This window comes from Panthera uncia, chromosome C2 (assembly GCF_023721935.1).
Source record: "Panthera uncia isolate 11264 chromosome C2, Puncia_PCG_1.0, whole genome shotgun sequence".
Classification (NCBI taxonomy): domain Eukaryota; kingdom Metazoa; phylum Chordata; class Mammalia; order Carnivora; family Felidae; genus Panthera; species Panthera uncia.
Window position 1 is genome coordinate 136,340,708 of NC_064810.1, and position 25,015 is coordinate 136,365,722.

General features: G+C 37.2%; 1 protein-coding gene across 1 annotated transcript in view; it reads right to left on the reverse strand.

The window, feature by feature from the left end:
• Positions 1–25,015, reverse strand: part of ZNF385D (zinc finger protein 385D) — a 1,296,755-nt gene that overhangs the window by 1,255,178 nt on the left and 16,562 nt on the right. The window lies entirely within an intron of this gene.

The window sequence follows — 25,015 nt, forward strand, 5'->3', positions numbered from 1 at the left end:
AGACAGACATTGAAGAAGTCATCAGTGTGATGGATGTCAAAACGAGGGTTATAAGATCTGCTGGGAAGACCTGTAACTAGAAGAACTAGGTCAGCAGAGGAATCAGTGAGGAAATTACTTTTAAACTCGAACTTGAAAAATGATTAGAAATTAGCTGTTGGGGATGAGGTTAAGAGAAAAAAATGACAAAATATTCCAGCTATAGGGGATGTGCAGAGGCCAGAAAACAAGAAGAGCATAGCTGGAAATAGAAATTCAGAGGAAGATCAGACTCCAGAAGTAGGTAGGTGCCAACCTTGTACAAATATATAAAACTTAATATCCTTTTCTGCATTGTCATCCCATTGCTGCTGCACTGTGAGATGTTTAGAGGTAGGAACTCTGTCCCGCATCTCTATCACCAGACATTTAACATTAGGAATATGATACATATTTAGGAAATGTTGAATGAGTAAATGAATTAATTAATCAATCAATGGTTCCTGCCATACGACTTGTCATACATGTACAGCATGCTCTAAAATAACTTTTACATGTTGAAATAATATCAGGGCAATTTATTTTGAATATATATGGCTCTTCTCAAGAGATTTCTATCAGAGGTCTGTAAAAATTTTAAAAATCATGAGAATAAATTTGCAAATAATGTATCTGGTAAGGGTTAATATTCAGAATATATAAATAACTCTTACAACTCAACAATAAAAAAATCTAACAACCCAATTCAATAATGTACAAATGATCTGAATAGACATTTCTTCAAAGATACACAGTCAATAAGCATATAAAAAGATGCTGAAGGGGTGCCTGGGTGGCTCAGTCGGTTAAGTGTCTGACTTTGACTCAGGTCATGATCTCAGGATTTGTGAGCTTGAGCCCCACATTAGGCTCTCTCTGTGCTGACAGCTCAGAGCCTGGAGCCTGCTTCGGATTCTGTGTGTGTTTGTCTCTCTCTCTCTCTGCTCCTCCCCTGCTCGTGCTGACTCTCTCTCTCTCTGTCAAAAATAAATAAACTTAAAAAAATAAATAAAAATAAAATAAAAAGATGCTCAATATCACGTGTCATTAGGGAAATGTAAATCAAAACCACAATGAGATACCACTGCATACTCATCAGGATGGCTATTATTTAAAAATTAAGAATAAAAAATTACAAGTATTGGCAAGAATGTAGAAAAATTGGAACTCTTTTACATTGCTGGTGAAAATGTAAAATAATGCAGCTACTGTGGAAGTATTATGCCAATTCCTTAAAAAATGAAACACAGAATTATCATGTAATCAAACAACCCCACTTGTGGATATATATACCCCAAAAGAATGGAAAGCAGTGTCTCAAAGAGATCTTTGTACATTATTTCTGGTAGTCAAAACTGGGAAACAACCCAAATGTCCATTCATGGATGAATGCATAAATAAAATATGGTATATGCATACAATGTCATATTATTCAGCTTTAAAGAAATGAAATTCTGACATGCCACACATGAATGAGCTTGAAGACACTGTGGTAAGTTAAATATGCGAAACACAAAAGAACAAATAATGAATGATTCCACTTATATGAGGTACCTAGAATAGCAAAATTCATAGGAACATAAAACGCAATGGTGGTTTCTAGGGGCTAGGAGAGAGCAGGAAAGGGAGTTTTAGTTTAATAGGTACATAGGTTCAGTCTGGGAAGATGAAAAAGTTCTAGAGATTATGGTGGTGATAGTTGTGCCATGTCAATATACACAGGACTGCACACTTAAAACTGGCTAAATTGGAAATTTTTCTGTTACGTACATTTTCCCACAATATTACAAATGTTTTAAAGATAGGTGTCCTTGAAGATGTCTGCTTCAAAAGCAATTAAAATCATTAGAATGTACTGTTATCTATAATAATGTCTTTAAGGTACAGAAAGAAAAATAACCATTGGTTTTCTTCTAGTTAAAACTATCGCTCAGGAGAGCTGAGTTGTCAAAGAACAACTGCACCAGATGGATGGAATTAAATGAGCAAAGAAGACTTCATTCAAGACTATTCCAATAGGGGAGAAAGACTGAACCCAACTCCATTAAAACAAAAAGCAGGAAGAATTTCAAGTGCTGGGGTAAGTTTGTGGGAAAGTACTCAGAGATACCTAGCCAAGAGGCTGATCATTGTGATTAGGTCATCTGTGTTTGACAATTGCTTCTGGAAGTTAGGCTCCTACCCTCCCACAAATATTGGTAAAATAGGCCACTTCTTTTTTATTGAAGTATAGTTGATACACAGTGTTAGACTAGTTTCATGTGTACAACATAGTGATCTGATAACTCTCTAACACTTGTTATGCTATGCTCACCTCAAGTGTAGGGGCACTATCACTCTCGATGATTGCATGGCAAGTGGGCTCCCATCCTGGGTTGTAAAACTGGCGAGAGGCTGGGAGACAAAGACATTTAAAGGAGCAGAGAAGGAATCTGACATGACCACGTTTCCAAAGTAAATGCTCTTTAAAAAAGGAGGTGGAGGGGCCTACAGTCTGAAAGTAACATGTCTAAAGTTTGTGAAGCTGAGAGAAACATTAAGGCTTACTTCATTAGACTCAAAGGCAAAATAAAAATGACTGTCACCACTTACTCTCAATAAAAAAAGCTATTAAGCATGTATTTTATCAAGAATATAATTGAAGCAGGAAGGGAGGGATAGGAAGCAAGGAAAATGCTGAATAAAGAAATTGGTAAACATATTACTAAGTTAAAATAAGTACTGAGTGTCAATAGGGCTTGTAATAACAATTAAAATTGGAGAGAATTTACAAATGAGCTGGAACTAAAATACTTGACAAAAATAATGTGTAAGAAACTGGATTCAGGATATTTTTTCTTCAATAATAATTAACATACAGTGTTATATTAATTTCAGGTATACAATATAATAATTATTAACATTAGTTATCGTTTATGGGTCTTCTCTGTTATAGGCAATTTGCTACTTCCTTTACAAACATTTATTTAGTTTTCACCAGCCCTACTAACTAGTTATCCTTGTTTTACAGATGAGGCAATTGAGGCTCAGCATGGCTAAGTAAGTTCCTAAGTTTGCACAGAATCTAGATAACAGGGCTTTGAATCAAACCCAAGTCTGCCTAACTCTTCGCCAGATCCTCCCACCCTCCACCTCCAGGCTTTCAGTCATTCTAGGATCTCTGGTAGGATATGTAAAGTATTGATATATTTTAGAATTAGTCAGGTATTTGAGGGTAAATACTGAAATACAAGAAGGAAAAATTCTTTGCAAACCAGGAAAGGAGAAGGGGACTAAATAAAGCTCAAACAATCAGAAGTCTCCAACCAAAAAGGCCAGTAGAAACCAATGGGGAGACCTAAAATCTCTACGTAAAGTCTGCCAAAGGATTAGGAGGGAGCAACCTAGCAAAACAGAGAACTTTTAAACAATAACCTCCCCATTAGACCTAAATACTATGGGAGAGGAATATGGCTCCACACCCACTCTGTCAGCAAAGGCCCAGATAGGAGTCTAGATTTCCACCCTTGCCCAAGTATAATGACCATGCCCCTCTCTACTACAGGGTGATATCAAAGAAGAAAAGCAGAGAGTGAGGATTTGCATCCCAGTCCAGCCAGCAGCATGCCCTCTTGCAAACACACACACACACACACACACACACACACACACACCCCAAGAGTGTTGCCCCCATCCTAACAATGAGAAAAATCTGAAAAATCTGAATAAACTACAAAATCCTAACTTCTCTTGAGTATCTCAAAGAATGGAGGTTTCCAAGAAACCACATAGCCAGGTGGACTGAAAGCAATGATAATAACCACAAAACACAAACAGCTCCATTTGTTATTTTGAAGGGAAAAAAGGGTAACTGCAAAAAGTATACAAACACCTTATAAAATTGTGCAATTCAGAAATATTTCCTTATGATATTTTGAACAACATTCAACATTGTTCTGGAAATCCTTAGCAAAATTAAGCAAGAAAACAAATTAAAATATGTAAAAATGATAAAGGAAGAAGCACAACCATTATTATCTGTATGTCATATAATTTTGTCCTTGGGACATTTTAAAAAGTTCTACAGATAGGAGCGCCTGGGTGGCTTGGTCAGTTAAGCATCCGACTTCGGCTCAGGTCATGATCTCACGGTCCATGAGTTCGAGCCCCGCGTTGGGCTCTGTGCTGACAGCTCAGAGCCTGGAGCCTGTTTCAGATTCTGTGTCTCCCTCTCTCTCTGCCCCTCCCCTGTTCATGCTCTGTCTCTCTCTGTCTCAAAAATAAATAAACGTTAAAAAATTAAAAAAAAAAAAAGCTCTACAGATAGATTAAATAAGAGAATTTACCAAGGTGGGGGAATAAAAATCTGTAAACAAAAAACAATTGTATTTTTATATATCAATAGTTAGAAATTAAATTTAAGTATGTCTTAATATTCTATTTACATTAACAGAAAATATTAAATATCCAAGAATAACCCTAACAAGATGTGTAGGAATTTTTCAGAGAAAACCATAAAACTTTACTGACAGATATTATAGAAAAAACTCAATAAAAGCTGAACATGCTATGTTCATGGTGTGGAAGATTCAAAGATTTAAAGTTTCCAAAGTGATTTAGAAATTCAACAGAATCTCCATCAAATTCCCCATTTGCTTTGTGGAAACAAACAAGCTGAATCTAAAATTGATATGGAGGTAAAAAGGGCCAAGGCTACCCAACACACTTCTTGACAACTTCAACAAAAGTCTTGTTCTTCAAGATATCAAGTCTTGTTGTAAAAAGCTACAGTAATTAAGTCAGTGCATACTATACAATGACAGTTAACAGATCAGTGGAACACCAGAGATTGCTGAAAAATAGACCTATACTTATTTGGACTCTTGAAATACAGTAGGCATGGCTCTCAAGAGTGTTAGGAAAAGAATCACCTTTTCAATAAATGTGAAAAAATGAATCAAAACACTAATAGAAGACATTATAGGAAAGTACATTCCTGTCATTTTGATAGGACATAAACAACAAGACATAAAGAACACTGAACATAAAGGAAAAGATAAATTAACTTAAAATTAAGAACTACCCAAAGACATCATAAAAGGAGTAAAAACAGGGGATACAGCAGGAGAATGTTTGTAGCACATATATCCAAAGAACTTGCACTTAGAATACATGAAGAATTCCTAAAAATCAACAGGAAAAAAATAGAAAATGAGATTTTAAAAATAGAAAATGAGATTTTAAAAATAGAAAATGAGATTTTAAAATGAGCAAAACACTTGAATAGGCATTTCACACACACACACACACACACACACACACACACACACACACACGTGCGCGCGCACACACACCAGAAAAAAGACCAGTAAATTTACTTAAACGCTGCTTTACCTAATTAGCAATTAAGAAAATGCAAATTTAAGAACACTAAGATATCATTATTCATATAATATTAAAAATAAAGACTACCCAAATAGTGCTAAGGATGTAAAACAAAAGAAATTCATAAATTGATAGTAAGATTATAAATTGGTGTGAGCATTTTGGAAAACACTTAGACATTATCTAGAAAAATTAAGAACACAAATACCCTATGACTCTGCAATTCCGCTCATCCAGATACATAAATATATAATAGAGCAACCCATACCTATGTGCCAGGTTATATATATATATGTATATGTATATGTATATATACGTGTGTGTGTACATGTGTGTACACACATGTATATATATGGGTATACACACACACACACACACACACATATATATATAAATGCACATAGAAACATTTATTAACCAAAAGTTGAAATAACCCAATTGCCCAGCATCCACAGAATGAATCTAGAAGAGTCAAATATTCACACAAAGGAAAGGTTTGGGAAGCCAAAGGAGAGGAAAATAGAGTCAGGTTACATGGTACATTCTCAACAGGGGTGAGAATTGATTCTTGACTGGTGAAAAAAAATTTAACTCTTTTTTATCTAAAACACATATATACTGTATACATATATTAATAGATATATAGTGTATCTGAAGACATTAAAATCCCACGTTGTTGGGGGGATGGGGAGAGCAGTTAAGGAAAACAATATCTAAAAAGCCTCCTTCCTTAGGGAAATGATAATAGAAAATGGTTGGGAAATATTGGACTAGGCAATGAACACAGCAGGATGGGGATAAGGGTCTGCACAGTGAGTTTTAACCAAGAATACTATTACTCAGGACAGCTGAGACAAAGGAAGATGTGAGACAGAAGGGATGTGTCCTAGCAGTCATTTAGAAACAGGTAGGTAATTAGTTCAAGTTATAGTCTTAAGCACTTAACTTTAAGTTTTAGAATCTCCCCAGAGGATAGTTTCTCCAGTAGCTTACTGAACTGTGTGTGATTGATGCTGGGGAGGGTGGGGGGGGCAACTCACAGAAGCACGAGATGGTAGGATGATCTTAGAGTGACTAGCATCTCCCCAGTGAGGCAACCGATTTGCACAATAATCACCAGTGCTTTGAGCCAGTATTGGATCCAATAGGAAGGGTTCATTTTATAAAGAATTCTAAGAGTTACCATGAATGCAGCATTGTTATCCTCCAGTTGGTATCCTTGAAAGTAAAGAAGAATAAAACAACTAAAGTTGGTTAAAGACTTAATTACTTAGTCAAAATAATAATGCATAACAGACAACCAGAACAGTCATTACAATAAAAGCCAGTGGGAAGCATAATTTAAAGAAGGGCTCAGAAGAAGAAAATGTTGAGTAAATCTCACAGTAGTAAAAAACTGTGAGCTGAAAAAAAAAAAAAAAAAAAAAAAAAAAAAAAAGAACAACAACAAAAACCAGTGAATGAAAGAACAGACTTCCAGCCAGAAAGACTTTTGGTGATAATGAAGCCCACAACAGTTAAGTGAATTGGTGTGGTCATGAAACTGTTGCCAATGTGGAGCTGAACCCATTAGGTCTTCTTATTACTGCTTTTCCCAGTAAAATGTAGCATCTCAAAGCACATCAATTGTCAGTTTTGCCTTCAAGTGATTAGTGAAAAAAAAAAATCTATTTTCCTTATTTGTTTTTCAATTTTTATATTGAACTTGTGTCTACAAATTAACTCAAAGAAGCTATTTTAAAATAACCTTTCAAATAACCAGGAATTATCTTCAAGCGAAAAGTACATCAACAGCTTTGAATTCTCTACAATTCTCACTATAAAATAATATATGTGTATATATATACACACATATATGTGTGTATATATGTGTATATATACACACATATATGTGTGTATATGTGTGTGTATATGTGTGTGTATATGTGTGTGTGTACACACACATATATGTGTATATATGTGTATATATACACATGTGTATATATGTGTATATATGTGTATATGTGTGTATATATACACATGTGTATATATGTGTATATATGTGTATATATGTGCGTATATATGTGTATATATATGTGTGTATATATGTGTATATGTGTATACGTGTATATGTGTGTGTATACGTGTATATATACGTGTATACGTGTATATGTGTATATATATATACGTGTATATGTGTATATATATGTGTGTATATATATATGTGTATATATATGTGTGTATATATATATGTGTATATATATGTATACATATACATATATGTGTGTGTATATATATGTATACACATATACATATATATATACACACATATATGTATATATATTACTCTGGGCCAATAGTTATTATAAAATTATTCATAATAAAATAGCATCACAATCTATTTTCTCAAAATTTGCACAGTTCAGAAACATAACTTGTTAAAGAAAGTTTAACAAGTGACTAAGGACTGCTCTTTGAATAAAACAGTACATGATTATTCTTCCAAGTAATCTACATAGATTGGAGGTGAATGTATTAAGTTATTCATTAAGGAAAGAGGAAAGACTATTTGCTGGCACTGATCCTTAAAATATAAACCAAGCAGGGCTCCAGTATCTATGAATTAGAAATTCAGATCAGAGTTGATAAAATACTTAATGCTGAAACTTGATGAGCCCAAGAAGAGCAAGTAAAAGATACAGATGTAAAATGCATTCTTGAAGGGAAATGCAAAGAAGAGAATTTTTTCAAGAGTCATTCTTCCCAGTTGGCAATGCTGTTACAGCATTTTGTTGATGATGAAAAATAAAGTAAAAAGGGCACATAACAGCAGATGGGACATTTCTATTATTATGTCCAGACTCATCAATTTATTATGCTGTTTCATAAGAAAAGACAGTGTTGATCATAGCAGTCAACTTTGAAGAAAATACTCAAGACACACAATCACTAGGCCCACTGGGAATACCCCAGGCTCCTGCTTTTAGGCACGTGCAGTCTTCATGGTTCCTCTCATCTATGAGAGAGAATCCATCATGGCTTGTCCAAAATGCCACAGGTAACATGAAATGCCGTTACCATCAAGAGAAGTGGAGGCTTAATAGTTTACTGTTATCTATTGACTTGCTCTGTGGAGAGTATTGAACCTCAAAAAATTGCTTTATTGAGAACCTTTTGCCTACAAAAACAAAAAAATTATCAAGAATTTGCTAAATCAGCACTTGCCCTCAGAGAATATCTATGCAGCTAGTTACCTGTGAATATGTTGCACATGGAAAAGTGAAATCTAATACCAAGAAGAGATAACTGACTACAAGGACACTCAAGCATCTATCATTGTCAACAATTCTTTTTGGAGATTATGTTAAAAGTGAATACTTGGGGCACCTGGGTGACTTGCCGGGGTCCAGCCCCAGCAGGTCCAGGGGTTCCCAAAGGATGAATGGTGTCAGCAAAAAGTAACAAATGGAGGGGCGCCTGGGTGGCTCAGTCGGTTAAGCGTCCGACTTTGGCCCAGGTCACGATCTCACGATCCATGAGTTCGAGCCCCGTGTCCGGCTCTGGGCTGATGGCTCAGAGCCTGGAGCCTGCTTCTGATTCTGTGTCTCCCTCTCTCTCTAACCCTCCCCCGTTCATGCTCTGTCTCTCTCTGTCTCAAAAATAAATAAACGTTAAAAAAAAAAGTAACAAATGGACACAGACAACAGCAGTGTGTTAGACTAGCCACTTTATTGTGGCAAGTGTGGCGTTCTATTTGTTAGCAATTTCCTTGTAGAGTGCATCATCTATGTTTCTCGGCATTACCTAATTCTAAAAACGTTCCTTTGTGTAATCACCCATTAAGGAACAAGATAGTTATTTTCTTGTAACGTTCCCTCCTGCCCTTTTGCTTGTTGATTAATTTCTTCATATTATTTTCATTATGTATCTACGTTTGTCTATAGTCTATAAAGCATTTGCTTTGCTATTTTCTTGAAAGGTCATCTCTCTCTCAACAACTCAAGTGGAACGTTTACAGGGACATGACTTCTTAATTGTTTCTTTGAACCATTTGAGGTATAAGGAACAAAAATATTCCCTTTGGTCTGGGGTGCTGGGAGGGAGCCAAGAGAGCTCTGGGAACACACGCCTTATGCATTCCCAGAGAGACAATGTGTACCTAGGAACTAATGAACTATTCTGTACCTTAACCTACCAGGCCCAATCATCATCTGGAATGACTCCTGGGGGCCAAGCAGGCCTAGGGGTTGGAGTAACTTGTACGTATAGTTGCAACATTGCAATGTATAGATACATTCCTTTGTTGCTGGAGTGGGGCTTTCAAACCCATTTGTCCCCTCCTTGGCTGGGAAATATATGGGGCTATCTTTCCTTTAGGTAGAGGAGTCTTTACAGGGGGGTGGCAAGGGCTGGATGTAGGGCTGCATAATTTCTCTGCAGAATCTTCCTTCTTTCCCCAGTGGTTCTTTTCCCAGGGGCCTGTTGTAGGCAGTTCCCCAACAGACAATTCCCCAGGTACTTTCATTGGTAGGGGGGCTGCCCCAACCAATGCTAAGGACAAATTACATAAAAGCAGGAGTACAAGAAGCTTCACTGTAGGTGGGTTGCCAGGTAGTCCCAATCTGTCCACCGCCCAGGCCCTGCCATCAGGCTGGTTGGATAGCTTGGCTTCCGGCAGTGGCTCAGTCATTTAAGTGGCTGATTCTTGGTTTTGGCTCAGGTCGTGATCTCATGGTTGGTGGGATCGAGCGCCATGTCGGGCTCTGCACTGACAGCATGGAGCCTGCTTGGGATTCTCTCCCTCTCCTTCTCTCTCTGCCTCTCCCCTGCTCATTCTCTCTCTCTCTCTCTCTCTGTCTCAAAAATAAATTTTAAAAAAAAGTGAATTCTTAAAAAAGTCAGGATTGCTGTAGTTGGTATATAAAAAAGGGGGAGAAATTGCTAATAACAAAATAAGTAAATATTAAATTTTTGTGGTTTCCTTCTTTGAGTAAATTCCCAAAATGAATTACCTTAAAATATTTGCAAGCACTAGAATAGTAAAATATTTGCAAGCACTAGATGCTTGTGACCAAGCCTCATTGCTTTTTGTGAACTCCTAGTAATGAATAAATTTGAGTAAAAACTGCACACAAGAACCAAAAGACCTCAATAACTGGATTGTCTCAGTCTGGGAGTGTTCTGCTTTATTAAATTTCTGATGGCCTTAGGTTTGAATATAAATCCCTTCCAGGTACTAGATTATTATATATAGCCCTTGGAGTGAACATATATTTGAAGTCACCACTATGAATGTCAATTATCATAGTGTCATTTCTTAGGCATAAAAACAATCCAAACTCCTCTCCTGGAATCTACTATATGGTTACCAAACCTCTGATCTTAGTTTATTTTCTATTTGCCTCTTCCAGTTAAAATCAAATGTAGAAGTGACTGCCACTGAGAGGGTTCCAGTTAGTTGAACTTTTTCTATGTTCTGTTCACTTTAAAAATGTTAAAATGTGATTTAGAAATTGAAAGACAGTACCTCGACAAAAAAAAAATTGTAAATTTTCCTTTTACCAAGTGTTTACGCATGCACAATTATCTGATTGTCACAATAACGTTGTGAAATAGATAAAGGTGTTCCTACAGTGAAAAATGCAAACTCAAAAAGTTTATATCATTCTTGACTCTACTTTTTCTCTCAAAATTCCTATCCAATCTGTTTCTAATTCCTCTTTGCTCCACTCTCAAAAGGAATCTAGAATCCAACCACTTCTTACCACTTCCACAGGCAGCCACCTCCTGAGCGACACCATCATCTTTCACCTGGATTACTACAATAATGGTCTCCCTGTTTCAAGTTACTTCTCAAGTCAGCAGCCACAGTGATCATTTTAAACATGAAACAGATCTTGCTACTCCTTTGCCCAAAACCTGCAATGGATCCCATTTCACTTGGGGTAAAATCTGAATGAAGACCTTAGTGTGCTGTACGAGGCCCTACTTAACTCTAGTCCTCTGTATCCCTTGCCCATCACCTTCTATTTCCCCTTTGCTCACCTTGCTAGAGTCACCCTAGTCTGTATACACTTCTTCAAACACACACACACAAGGCCTGCTCCTGCTTTGGACCCCTTGAGCTGGCTTTACCTGCTGTTGTAACACTTGCCTTCAATATCCCCATGGCTTCCTCCCTTAGCCACTTGAAATCAGATCAGTTCTCACTTCTTGATGAGACCTACTCTGAACACCTATTTAAAATTGCAATTATCCTCAGACTCCAGATCCCCCCTTTGTCTTGAGTCCCTTTGCTTTTATTTTTTTAGCCACCACACTTAGGACTTAAAACTCTCACATCTCCTACCCTTGACTGCCTGTTAGAATGGAAACTCACAAAGGCAGAGATTTCTATCACTGCTGCATCCCGAGTGCCTAAAATAGTTCCTGAAACACAGAAGGCTCTCAATAAAAATCTTCTAAATAAGTAAATTATAGAAACATATAAGTGAGGTGCTCAACGGCATTTTTTTCTTAGTTGTTGCCATTGTTTCTTTGTTTTGTTGTCTTGGCTAATTGGGTTAGTTAGAACAGCACCGTTATGATCTGGGAGCTTCTTTACTTGGGATTGGTTATAACACTTGGTGAGCCAAGAAATGACTGAGAAAAGTAAAAAAAAAAATAAATAAATAAATAAAAATATATATATATATGTGTGTGTGTGTGTGTGTATATGTGTGTATATATATGTGTGTATATATATATATATATATATATATATATGCACACACACAATTCCTTGAAGTAGTCTGCAAAATTTAAACAATTTAGTATTTTTACTGTGAAATAGGGTACTGAGCTTAGTCATGACCCCTGGGCCAGAAGGGATCATAAAGAGTCTCCATCTGTCCCATACAGTAACATTAGAAGGATTAAGTGAAATGCAAATAAGGAGAAGATGTAGGGTTTCATTAAATTTAGGAGCCAGGAAGAGACAAGGGAATTGGCTGATGCCCAAAACACAATGCGCCTCATGTGTCCAGAAAATATACAGAGATATTTCTCGTCAAATGATCTCTGTTATCTACTGTGTTACCAGGGGACTCCAGGGTCACATCTGTGGGAGGTTGGCCCCCAGGAACCATAATAAAGGATTAGGGAATGTGGGCCAATTATATCCATCACCATTCAAGATTGACAATGCACTCCCATTATTCTAATGACCTCCAAACAAAAACACAAACAAAACAAAAAAGGAAAAGAAAATAAGGAAATACTAGGATTGTATTCCTATCAAGGACTCAGGACACTGCATTCTAATTAATCTGGAGAACCTTATTTACAGTCTCTCCAAACCCAGTCTCCTGAAAACATTTAAACAGAATTTTCCAATGTGTTCCCTGTATTGATTTTTTTCCTTGAAACTTCATAAGAAAAATCATCATGTGGTTGATGCAAAGAGGCAACCCTTTTTAATCAGCTTTCTTACTACATTATCTTTATGATCAAAAGTTTGCCTTTAACGTCTAGACAATACTGTAAAATGAATCTCAGTGCTGGCAATGAGCAATCCTACAAATATTCACTTAAAGATACACTGTCCCAATGGAATTGACTCTATTTTAGTACCAACGTCTTGATTTAAGCTGACATGCTGTATTAGAAATCTTATTTGTAAAGAAGTCAGTAGAATAAAACTAAGCATTCACTTGATTTTAGCCAACCATATAAAGATTTACCCCAGAACTTAAGCATGCATTAAAGAAGGTACAGCCTTTGAATTTCCATTTGTGCACAATACTGTCTAGTCTTAAAATCTGGACAATGTCCATTATTAGAAAATGTGCCAGACTATTGGAAAAAAGAAACATCTGCATAGACTTAGTCAAATTGTTTTACTCCATATTCTTTAAGCAAAGGATATCTTCAAGTCCTTCCACAAAATACTACTTTTAGGAAAAGGTGCAATATACTTTGTTCACAGAAAGATCAACTTTCTGTAATATGAAAAGCATGTAGGTTTGATGTTAGGTAGACATGGGCTCAACTCCTGACTGTATCATTTACTTAACATGAAATATTTGGTGTATTGCTTAAGAGAGTCTCAGTTTTCTCGTCTGTAATATGGGAATAATAGTGACTAACTTCAATAGCTTGTTTATGATGGTTATCAAATATATGTAAATCATCATACACATAGGAAGTACTAAAATAAGAGAGTGCTTTGCTGGCTCAGTTGGAAGAACATGCAACTCTTGATCTTGGGGTTGTGAGTTCAAGCCTGACATTGGGTGTAGAGATTACTTAAATATTTAACAAAAAAAAAAATAGAATCTTTTTTTAAAAAGGGGGGGTCACAAGCCCTAAAATAAATGGGAGTTATTTTTCATATTCTAAAAAGTAATCATACTGATATGCTAAAATACCTCAGTAGCCTAAATAAAGTAAAGAGAATATGGCTAACCAAAGGATTATAATTTCTTCAAAAGTTATTCTCATTTATCTTTCCTCTCCTTTCTCACTGCTGTCAGCCCTCTGGAGACTTCTATCTCTCATACAATCATGAAAATGCCTTCCTAAAACTTCTCCTCAGCCCTACCGTCCTAACTCCAACATATCTGATTGATTAGCTTCCAGATCAGTCTATCTGGTAATATACCCCTTTGACAATATAATTTCCTCCTATCAAAAACTTGGGGCAACTCCCAGTTACATACCAAATAAAATCGAGACTTCTGAATTTTATATTTAAGGCTCTCCACAACATTACACAAATTGCTTTTTCTGCCTGATCTCCCCTAATTCGTGGACACACACCCTGTATTTCAGTCATTATGGCCTACCCACTGTTCTACCATATTGGGGGAGGGCACAGGAAAGAGTGGAACATAAACACAACAGGGATGAGCTTTGATGGGTACCCAGCTCAAGGTGATGTTTAAATTTGGCAGCTGTTTACCACTAGCTCTTCCTCCAGAAACAAATCCCATTTTTCTCTACAGACTGCCTTCTTTTTTGTCTTAGAGAACTGTGAGGTGTCTGTTAAAGATTCGGGTCCTCTTAGGTGGTTTGAGCTGGAATGCTTAGAATTGAAGTGGTCTTGGCATTATAGGAAACAGAAAGTACACACAGAGATCTGAGAAAGAGTCTTTGTCCCACAGTCAGAGGAGCAGTTAAATCTACCTGGGAGGATTTTTCCCACACTCATGGAAAGGTACTATACATCAGAAAATGCCAAGCGCCCACCAGGGGGTGATAAAGCCACTAATGAGAGCTCAAAGGGAAAACATTTCCAGACCGTGGTCAAGGTGACAACAGCACATTTTCTCTTCTCTCTTTCAGGACGCCACTTTTGATTACTCGTATTATGAAATAGGAGTTTTATTGTGTAATTTTAGCCTGAAATCTAATTCAAAGAATATGGGGTGCTCACTCATCAAAACCTTAATGTTTGCAGAGCATCACTTGCTGCCATGGTGATGGCAGCTCCCATAAAGTCTCCAAAGTCAGAAAAACAGCAGCTTCTTGATTATTTGTGTTCCCTGGTTTCCCAGGAAAAGTTCCAGCAGCTGAGGGGTTTGGTGTTGTACAAATAAACACTCTGTCTGAGCCTTCCGGCCTCTATGAGCTTGCCATGCTATGCCTTCTCCCTGCAACTTGCTCTGTTCAAATCCTTCCTATACTTGTGGATCCAGCTCAGTAGTTATCTGCCATGAAGCTCCTCTCATTCCCTACTCCTCTTCCCTGGCACAAAGTTTCTCCTCCTCCTTCTTCTTAGATCATAGACAATCTTGTATTTATTTGTGCTCTTTTTACAGTCCTTTTTGTAGTTGAAACAAAGAAAGGGTTGGTTGAGGGGGGTTGATCTTGTTTTGCATTTATAATTTTGTTATTCCTATATAGCGTCTAGTATAGGACCTTATACACAGGAGGCACTCAGTAAACACTGGCTACGAAAATGATTCAAAACAAAGCGTGTGTCAGCACCCCAAGTCATGTCTCAGAAATAGGGGAAATCATTTGAAGCGAGGCTTGGAGTCTGATTAAAGGACAAGAGACAAAGGAAAGAAGGAGATAGGGTAGCAAAGTATGCTCTAGGCAGAAAGAATTCCTTGCACTTATGTAGGGAGGTCAGAAAAAACACGGAAGGTTGAGAGACTACAGTAAATTCAGCATCATGGGAGTGGAACAGTGTTTGCTCACATTTGAGAAGACACCGGAGAGTAAGTCTAACGAGCTATGAGGAGTTGTGGACAACGTCTGTCCCTCGATGACACGCAGGCAGACCTGGGTGGCTCCCCAGCAAAGCAGAGCCTTTTATCTTCTCATTCAGCCTTCTACTAGTTTGCCAGGACAATGGTAACAAAGCACTTAACAAATCATGTAACTCCATGGCTTACCACAGTAGGAAATTTTTCCCTCACAGTTTCAGAGGTCAGAAGTCCAGAATCAAGGAATTAGCAGGGCCCTGTTCCCTCCCAAGCCTCTCAACTGCTACAAACCTCTAGCTGTTTCCCAGAGGAGCTTAGATATGTCTGATAGATACCCTGTTGTCATAGTACAGGCAGGTCTCTTCCTCGCAAAGCCAGGAGGCAAAAGGACCATAGAGCCAGGTCGACTTACAACCACTGCTCCTTCTTGATCTGTAGATCCTAAAGCTCAGTGTAAGCCCCCATGCCAGATTTCCTCCGTACCCAATGGTTGTGCTTTGCTAAGGAGGTGTCCCTCCCTACCATAGGATTTCTACCTCTCTTCAAATGTCTATTAGGAAAATCCTTATTAGACTGAACTGTGAAGGAAGGCACATTTCAAGTTCTCCCTCATAAAGCTTCTACACACTAAAAAATCAAAAATTATAGGTGTATATATAGGTATATATAAATATATATTACATATAACATATGCATGTAAATATATGTGTACGTGTACGTGTATGTGTACATATACGTGTACGTATACGTGTACGTATACGTGTACATATACGTGTACATATACGTGTACATATATGTGTATATATAGCATTGCTGCCAAACCTCACACTGGCTTCTCCAAGTCTGTGCTCCAGCGCATCCATGATATCCAGTTACCTGCATAACTTAAACATTTTAGAAACTCAACAGGAAGCAGACAAGAGTCATACTGACTTTCTTTAGAGGTCAAATAATGAGAAGCCAAATTTCAAAATGTCTTCTCAATCTCTGGCTCTCAAGAGACAGAACAATGATAATTGATGCAGGGGATACAATCTGAAGTCTTTTTTTTTTAAAGCTAGTTGCCAGTAATGACTGCATCTTATAGTTTTTGTAAGTTCTTTTTAGATCAGGATGGGAAAAAATGTAGTTCCATATCCAGTCTCTGATGCCCCTCAACCCAACCAATGACTTCACCCCTCTTCTCTTCCTGTTTTCACTCATAACGAGGGAAGCTTGGGCTTGTATCACCTAAGGATCGAGGACCAATAAATGGGACCACAGGACTGTGTGGTATGGCCTCGGCTCAGAGGAGTGTGTACACACTGGGGAGAGGGGTTAAGGAGGGTTTGATATGGTCACCTGTCGTGCAATTTTAGAACTTGAGTTACAGTTGATTTCACTTAGGATACTCAGAGCCATGGAAGCACAGGGCCAGCCTGGGGTCTGACAGAAACAGACCTTCTGACATGGGCTCCAGTGCATAGAACTGACATACATTTAGAACGCTCCCTCATTTCAGCAGCAGAAACCTGCATCAAGTGGAGGTCCTGTCGATGCTGTACCTCTGGCCTACCTCCTTGTGTATCATGTACCCAGTGGAGTGCTGGATCTCACTCTCAGGAAATTTGTGAGCCAGTTCAATACACTATATTAAAAATAATATAAACTTACAATTAAATTTTATCTAGAAAGAGGTAATCGATATAATGGAATAGATATACATTAATTCTCAATTATTTCTTTACAGCTTACTAATTCACCAGGGCTAAGGTATCATCTCTAAGGGCCTAGAATTTATTTTCTTTGTCCACTATGGGCTTCACATCACCTGGCACAGAGACGGAAACCAGTTCCCCCATCTCTCAAAGACAGTCGTAGGAATTCATGGACAAACGGATCTGCAATAGACATATTGAATTTGTCTCTGATTTTCTCCTTCAAAGTATGGTTGGGATTTCCTCAGATCCTAACATCCAAATTTACAGTCTTTTTGTTATGTCTGGAAACATAAAGAGGGCAAGGAAAAGAACCAAAGAGGGTGGGGAAAGGATGTAGAACAGACAGTCTTGCCTCTAGGAGTCCTTCTTAAGGCTGTGTTGTCACCCAGTTTGTCAAGCAAGCAGCACCTCTTCTAACGTTCGTTTGGCAAGAAAATCAACACTTAGAATCCTTAGTCCCAACAAATTAGGCGGGATGTCATTTTTAACATTTCTAATGCGATCCATTTCCACCTGAGGAAAGGCAACCTATCTCTTTGGAGCCAGTTACACCCTTCTAAGAACAGTCTACTTACATTGAACCACTGCAGGATGGAATACTCCACAAAACTGAGATGCTTACTAAGTAGCAGATAGAAGCACTTAGGGTCATATTTCTTACTACTGCACTTACATGGTTATAAAGCTAAGCTGTACAAGGTCTTAAATGTGTAGTGGAATAGATGCTGTCAGTGCCAATCCAAACTCCTTATCCATATCTCCCTTGCTGACCAAGTCATGATTATGTTTGGGCTATTCACCGTCCTCCACTTGGCAATGAGCTCCCATCTTCCACTCAGAGCTAAATCTTCATTCTTCCAAATCTAGTATAGTAATCCCATTCCCCTTGCTAGTGATTGGCTAAGAGCTGGGTATATATGATGCATTTGTGGTCAACAGTGTTCTGCAAGGGACATTGAGGAAGCTTTCCCATGAATTAAAAAGAAAAGCACAGCAGAAGAGATGGTCCCTCTGTTTTCACTGGGAATTCTTAACTTTTTTTTTCTCTTAATGTTTATTTATCTTTGAGAGAGTGAATCCAGGAGGGCAGAGAGAAGGGAACAGAGGATCTAAAGCAGGCTCTGTTCTGACAGCAGAGAACTCGATGTGGGGCTCGAACTCACTAACCAAATCATGAGATCATGTCTTCAGCTGAAGTCCAACACTTAAACGACTGAGCCACCCAAGCGCCCTGACACGCTTCGTCAAGTACATTGTACCATAGCAGCTATCCTGTAACCACGATAGGAGATTGCTTGGTGAGGCTAACTTGAGAATCTTTGAATTGCTTAATTCTGCATCCCTGGAGCTGCCCTGTCCCAGAATTTCATGCAATTTAAAACATCTTTATTGTTCAGGCCAGTAGTTTTCAATGTGCTGTCTCCCCATCATGAGCATGAGCCTCACCTGAAAGCTTTTTAGAGCTACAATAGCTTTCCCTTAACCACAATTCTATTTTTATGATTTCAGTTACCTGCAGTCAACAGTGGTCTGGAAGCAGGTGATCTTCTTTTAGACAATAGTCGGAAGGTCATTTGTAGCCTAACACTAAGTCACAATAGCTATGTCATCTACCTCAATTCATTTCATCATGTAGACATTTTATTATCTCCTATCATTACAAGAAGAAGAGTACAGGGGCTCCTGGGTGGCTCAGTCGGTTAGGCATCCGACTTCAGCTCGGGTCATGATCTCACGGTGCTTGAGTTCAAGCCCCGTGTCGGGCTCTGTACAGCTCAGAGCCTGGAGCCTGCTTCAGATTCTGTGTCTCCCTCTCTCTCTGACCCTCCCATGCTCATGCTCTGTCTCTCTCTGTCTCAAAAATAAATAAACATTTAAACAAAAACTTAAACTAACATTTAAAAAAACATTTAAACAACCATTTTTTAAAAATTTAAACAAAAAGAAGAGTATAGTACATTAAGATATTTTGAGAGAAAGATCACATCCATGTAATTTTTAGTATGGTGTATTATTTTAATTATTTTATTTTATTAATAGCTACTGTTGTTTATCTCTTATGGTGCCTTATTTATAAATTAAACTTTATCACAGGTATTATGTAATGGAAAATCATAGTGTATCTAGGAGTTCTGTACTTCTGTGATTTCAGGCATCCACTAGGGGTCTTGAAATGTATCCTCTGCTGATGGGGGGGAAGGGACTATTTTAATTTTTAGGATTATAAGAACTTTCCATTCCTTCCCTACTCAAGTTTTAAAATCATTTTCTCAGGACTTTATTCTAGTCTCTTTTTTTTGCTTGTTAGAGTCTACTTTCAAGAAATTATATGAAATTATTTTCTTTAAAAATTTTTAACTTTCCACTTTGTAAGGCCATTCATTTTCATTCAGGAAAGAAATAGCCTGTTATACATTTGATGTGTCAGGCAATCTTGCATCATTTTTTAAAATCACTATTATTTGAGGTAAATAAACCTCACTTAATAGGCTTAACATTTGCAAACAATTAATTTTACAGCTAGAGATAACACCTCGGCATTAGCGCTATTCACACTTGACAATGCAAACACATCTATTTGCATACTTATACTCAGATTTTCAAACATATCCTTATTAGAGGCAGTTTCAGAGAAAACATAGCCTCTCTGGGATTTATGTTGTTCAACATTAAATCTATTCAATAACGCTTCTTTGTTCGTCTTGATACAATTTTAGCCTAATAATCAAAAGATGTATTATTATTCCTGGAAGTTCATGTAGAGTACTTAGTTGAATATGGTAGAATCTTTGGATCTCAGACTTCCTCCCACATCATTAAGAGCTTACATCAACTGTCCTATCCCAAATTGTATTTATTCTTTTTTCCCCAGCCCTTGATACTCTGCTTCCACAGAGATCTTAGAGAGGAAATCAAGAATAATTTACACATTTTTATTTATTGCCTTTTTTAGGGTTTTCGTAATAACTACTTTTGACAAAATTCCAAGGTATTTTAAAGGAATTCATATTTTGTCTATTTCATGATGGGCACGGGTCTGTTAAATGAGCACTAAAATCCTTGGCATTAGCTAAAATCAAATGACAAATAGCAGCTCACACTTCTTTTACTATACTGACCTACCTGCAAGCCTTATCCCTTCCTTATCTATACAGCCATTCTTGGGAAGGGCAGTGACTTGATGGGTCTTCCATCAAGTGTTAGCCTACAGAGGTGGCTTCACCAATCAAATGAAGCAATGTCATCTGCCTAGTCTTTATTTCGCATGGCTAAATATTGCTAAATTCCAAGTATGAAAATTATAAAGCAAAGAAACACTTACCAAATCATCTGTATCTCTGTTTTACTTTAATATATAAGCCTTGATGCATAATAGTTCAAAGAAAGCAACTGTGACTATTTCAGTGTCATGCCAAAAAAGGTATTTGATAAAACTCAGCTTCCATTTCTCAATGTCCTCAATTATTTTTTAATGGATACATGTTTACTTCTATAATAGGATTGTGTAAAATACAGCTTTCAAATTTCTCAAAATTAAGAAATAATGTATGATTAATTGTGAATGCCTAGAAACTGAAATCAGGAACAAGATAAAGATGCTCATCATCCCCACTGGCATTTTCGGTAATGCTAGCCAACACACTTAGATAGGAAATTAAAAAATAAGAATATAAATATTAAAACAAAGAAATAAAATTTTAATTATTTATGAATGATATGATTGTTTATTTGGAAGACCCAAGATTATCTATTTTAAAATAATTAAAACAGTAAGGTGTATCTTTAAAAAAATTGTTTACAAAATTAGTATGCAAGATCAATACCTTTCACAGACATGTTCCTACAGTTCTGCATAATGTGCTTCTAAAAAACACTACCAATGTAAAACAATGAATCTACACTAGAGTAGAGAGACGTACAACATAAGAATCTTTATGAACCTATTAAGTAAGTAGAGGTGTTTCATTATTAAGTTAGGTAATAAGTAAGGCAATTAAATAAAGCCCTTAGGGGTGCCTGAATGGCTCAGTCAGTTAAACTTCGGACTTGGACTCAGCACAAGACCTACCAGGTTGTAAGTTAGAGCCCAATCAGGCTCCACCCATGCTGACAGTGCACTGCTTCCTTGGTATTCTCTCTCCCTTTCTTTCCCTACCCCCTCACCCCCAACTTGCGCGCTCACACACGTGCTCTGCTCTATCAAAATTAATAAAGTTTTTAAAAAAATGAAGCGCTTACATGCATTTTCACAGTTACCCCTAGAAACTACCTCTGGATCCTGAGTTATATTTTCTCACTACCTCTGGATCCTGAGGAAATCTTGGCTCCTGTATGGTTTCATCAGTGTCAAAGTTCATTAGTTCCTTTTGTACATCAATTTCTCTCATCGTGTCATTATCTCAAGTGAGGGCTCTCTTTCCAAAGGGATTCAGAAGCTTCTTTGTTTGGTAAAACCTTCACCAAAACTTCACCTAGTACTAGTTAGAAATGAATATAATAATGGCTTTACTGAGCCCAGAGCCATAAGATAATTATAAAACCTCCAGTTACAACCCACCTTTTATACACCATCTTTAATACCATTTTTCCAACATTTCATTTATGTGTTTTAATTTTGGATACTTCCTTCACAACTGAATGCAACTGCATACAGACAATGAATACTCATTTGAAGCTTGTTTGAGATTTTGGGCACAACTGAGTATTTCCACTTTTGCCTCGATTATAACTAATTTTAGGAGACCTGTGCTTCTTAAGTATTAGCTTTTTTATTTTTCATTTTTTCCATTCATTTTTACATAAAATTTATTATAAAAAATAATATTCAAATATAGACACCAAAGTATCCAAACCACCAAAACTCAACTAGTAACTGTTAGTACACAGGTCACCATCAATAATAGCTTAAATTATGTGTTCATTAGTTGAGAGATGAAAGCCCAAATTCAGCAAATGAAAAAGTAGTTTGGAGGTATTACATCTTCTAATGTACAAATGCACATGTTGCATGAGACACAAAATTACAAGAATGACCATAGAGACAAAAATAAATAGAAAGGTTCATTTTTAAAAATTTCACAATAGCAATTTAAAATTTAAGGTAATAATTTAAGAATAAATTTGTTCTAGGTATCTACTGCTATGTAATAAATCACCCTGAAACTTGGTGGCCTACAAAAAGAACAATTATTTTACTATGTTTCATGATGTCTTAGGGTCTGGCATTCAAAAAGATCCCAAATGGAAGGTTTTAATCAGGACATCACTTGAGTCTGCAGTCAGATAGTGACTGGAGCTGACATGTGAGGGCATGGAAGCAGCTGAGGGTTGATACCTTTTTGTTAGAGTCTGGGGGCTTCTACAGTCAGTTTCTCCATATGCTACTTTGGAGTCTCACAAAATGGCAGCCTCAAGGCAGCTGAAGGCCTTACGAGTGAGTATTCCAGCTTAAAAAAAAAAAAGGAAGGGAAAAAAAGGTGCATCACAGCCTAGTCTTTCATGGAAAGGAAAAGCCTCTTATGGATTATCCTTACAAGTCACCAAGCATCATTGCCACTGCATTCTGTTGGTTACAAGTAAGCCACAAACCCACCCAAACTGGACTCTACCTCTTGATGGGGAAACAGCCAGATTTACAAAAGTATATGGTATAATATATAATATTGCAACCATCTTTGGAAAAACAGTCAACCACAAAATATAATAGGAGTTATGCAGAGCCAACATGGAAAAAACTACATAGCCTTAACAAAAGTAATTAAATGGGGATTCGTAAGTGTATGAAGAGACGTTCTACATGATATGTCATTAAGGAGTTGTAAATTAAAACTACAATGTGGCATCACTACACACACCTATTAGAATGGCCAAATCCAGAACACTAACACCACCAAATGATGGTGAAGACATGAAGCGAAGGGACCTCTCATTCATTGCTCATGAGAACGCAAGATGGTACAGCCACTCTGGAAGATAGCTTGGCAGTTTCTTACAAAATTAAACATATTCTAACCACATGATCCAGTAATCATTCTCCTTAGTAAACACCAAGGAAATACTCAAATAAGTTGAAAAAATGTGTCCACACAAGAATGTGCGAACATATTTATAGAAGCTTTATTTGTAATTGTCATAAACTTGAAAGCAATAGAGATGTCCTTCAGAAGTGAATGGATAAATAAACTGTGGTATATGCAGACAATGGAAAATAATTCCGCACTAAAAAGGAATGAACTATAAATCCATGAAAAGTCATGGAGGAAACTGAAATACCTATTATTAAATGAAAGAAAGCTACTTGAAGAGGCTACATACCATATGACTCCAAATACATAAATTCTGGGAAAGGCCAAACTACAGAGACAGCAAAAGTGTAAGTGGTTGCCAGGACCTGGAGGGAAGGAAGGAGTAATAGAAGAGCACAGAAGATTTTTTAGGCAGTAAAACTATTCCATATGATAATTTAATGGTGGGTAGATGTCATTATAGATTTGTTAAGACCTACAGAATAAAAACACCAAGAGTAAACTCTAATGTATACTGAACTTTGGGTGATAATGATGTACCACTATAGGTTCATCATTCATAAAAAATGTAGTATTCTGATGTAGATAGTGTGGGAAGCTGTACCTTCTGCTCAATTTTACTGTAAACCTAGAACTACTTTGAAAAAAATGAAACCTTTTTTTTTAAAAAAGGAGGTAAGAATTAGGTTAATAGAGGTTCTTGGGTGGTAAGACTTGATATCATAACGATGCCATTGCTCGCAACATAAATGAGTTTAGCACAATCTCAGTCTAAATTCCAATGGGATTTTATTTTGAAACTTGAAAAAATGTATTTAGGCTGATCTTCAAGACTAAACTATTAACCTGAGGACATAATTAAAGAGTCAAAGGCCAAAGGAAAATACTAACTTCCTAAGAGTGCTGTGTGCATTAAAGGAATGCCAGAGGCAGACAGTCAGAAAGTCCTGGACTATAACAAGCACTCAATCCATGTTAGCTATTCTTGCCATTATTAGATGTAAATAAAATAATATTACTCTTGGTGCAGTTCTCAAGGTAGAAAACGAATAAAAACGGTCTGAAGTGAAGTATCTATGATGAATGTATTATAGCAGTAAAGGAAAGGAAAGTAGGGTGCCTGGGTGGCTCAGTCGATTGAGTGTCTGACTTTGGCTCAGGTCATGATCTCACCGTTCGTGGGTTCAACCGCCACATCAGGCTCTGTGCTGACAGCTCAGAGCCTGAAGCCTACTTTGGATTCTGTGTCTCCCTCTCTCTCCGCCCCTCCCCCCACTCATGTTCTGTCTCTCTTTCTCAAAATAATAAATTAAAAAAAAAACATTAAAAAAATTAGAAAAAAAAAAGGAAAGAAAAGAAATAGTTTGGTAATGAGAAGGGTAGTGAAATCCAGAGGGACCGTTTTAAGATACAAGAAACAAGAACATATTAGTGTGTTGTGTCTATCAATGTATGGAGAGGGAGGGGAAAATGATGGTACATGAGGGTCAAAAGTTTAATTTCAGGAGCCCTTTCCTTGAGTGGATAATAAATAAGAACATCATGTGCAAGGGGAGGATTGGTGCTGCACCAGCAGTTTATCCCTACTCTCAGGAGAGGGGGCAGCGTTATGGGCACAGACACTAGTCAGAAACCAGAGGTATACCGTCAAATCTAGTAGATTATGATCTGTGGGAGGAGGACCCAGCAAACTGCATTCTAACAAGCTCCCTAGATGATCCTTATTCTCAACAGA